A 1,644-nucleotide genomic window follows, 5' to 3' on the forward strand; every position below is an offset into this window, starting at 1 on the left:
CTCTGGAATGGGCTGCCCAGGGAAGGGGTTGAGTCCCCATCCCTGGAGGGATTTAAAAGCCAGGCAGATGAGGTGCTTAGGGTAGTGGTGGGATGGCAGGGTTAGGGGAACGGTTGGGCTTGATGATCTTAAAGGGCTTTTCCAACCTACACAATTCTATGATTCTATGACTGGTGTGGGTGCCAGGGCTGGTGTGGGTGCCCACCCCCATTGCTGCTGTGGTTTGCAGACACCGGACGGCAGCACCACGTGCCCCTACGCTGGTTTGCAGTGGAGGTAGCTCCCATTTTGGAAGCCCGTGGCTGCTGGCCCTGCGTTCAGGGCTAAGCCATCTCATCCCAGCTCTAAAACAAAAGGGGAAGCAGGGCTTCTGCGTCTCAAACCTAGGCTGGAAATTGCGCCGCCCTGCTTGTAACCATCTGGGTTAGAAAGGATGCTGCGAGGCTGGGAAAGGTGTGCTGTCTTACTCTGTGCAAGCACCAAATCGATGCACATTTTATTCTGTCGGCCTCTGGCAGAGAGGAAGGCTCTGGGAATGAACGACGTGCAGGTGGTCGGTGCATTCGCTGCAGCAGACGGCTGGGGAGGTCGTTGCCCACAGCTCCTCTCCTGGCTGGGTTGCGGGAGGAGCGTAGCTGGGTGGACAGCATGGGGCAGGGGGAGGGCTGTTCCCCCTGAACTGATTTTTCAGGTTTAGGGGGAATGGATTTAGCGGAGAAAGGGGAGGGGAGTGGGATGTGGCAGGTACAGGTTGCTGCCTTGCTGGGCTTGGCTTTCAAATTGGAAGCATCAGCTGCTCTTCTCATCAGGCGGAGGTCAGGGTTGGTCTCTGAGGAAAGCAGCTCCAGGCGGGGGTGAAGATTGGATGAGGGTCTCAGGATGCTTGGAGGAGCCTGGCAGAAGCTCTTGTGAAATCACAGGCCTGGCTTTTCTCAATCTGTATGGTAATTTCGAGCAATCAGTCAGCTAAGGGGGGAAGAGGCAGGAGAGATTAACCCTGCCGAGGAGGATTTTGCGAAGGCAAGGCCGGATTCTCTCCCCGCGCCGGCGTGGGGACGGCTCTGATGTCCCAACTGTGCTGCCTCGGACTTGCCTGTGCATCTCTCGCAGCACTTGGAGCATGGTAAAGGAGCCCAGAGGCTCCTACAAGGGGAATAATGAGGGTCATTAGCTACCTTTTGAGCATATCGCTAATAAACTCTGCGGTTTGTTTTTATCGACCTTGCTCCCAGGCTGAACAGCAGTGGTTTCCCAGCTGGGAGCAGCTCAGGACCACATAGTGACCCTCGTCTCATCTCTGCACGTATTTCCCATCTCTGCTCATGCTGAGGAGCAAAGGGGACGCTTGCGCTGAGCCGAGGGGACAGATTGCACCCTGGGAAAGCGGTCAGTTGATGCAGTTCAATGCCTTTCCATACCTAAAGGGGGCCTATAGGAAAGATGGGGAAAATCTTTTTAGTAGGGCCAGCTGTGATGGGGCAAGGGGGGATGGTTTTAAACTAAACCAGGGTAGGTTTAGACTAGATATAAGGAAGAAATTCTTTACAATGAGGGTGGTGAAAGCCTGGCAGGGGTTGCCCAGAGAGGGGTGGAGGCCCCATCCCTGGGAACATTCCAGGCCAGGTTGCCCGGGGCTGTGAGCCA

General features: G+C 55.7%; 1 protein-coding gene across 1 annotated transcript in view; it reads left to right on the forward strand.

Moving 5' to 3' along the window:
- Nucleotides 1–1,644, forward strand: part of R3HCC1 (R3H domain and coiled-coil containing 1) — a 14,604-nt gene that overhangs the window by 227 nt on the left and 12,733 nt on the right. The gene's annotated exons all lie outside the window — the stretch shown is intronic.

The sequence above is a fragment of the Egretta garzetta genome, unplaced genomic scaffold (assembly GCF_000687185.1).
Source record: "Egretta garzetta isolate BGI_Z169 unplaced genomic scaffold, ASM68718v1 scaffold233, whole genome shotgun sequence".
Classification (NCBI taxonomy): Eukaryota; Metazoa; Chordata; class Aves; order Pelecaniformes; family Ardeidae; genus Egretta; species Egretta garzetta.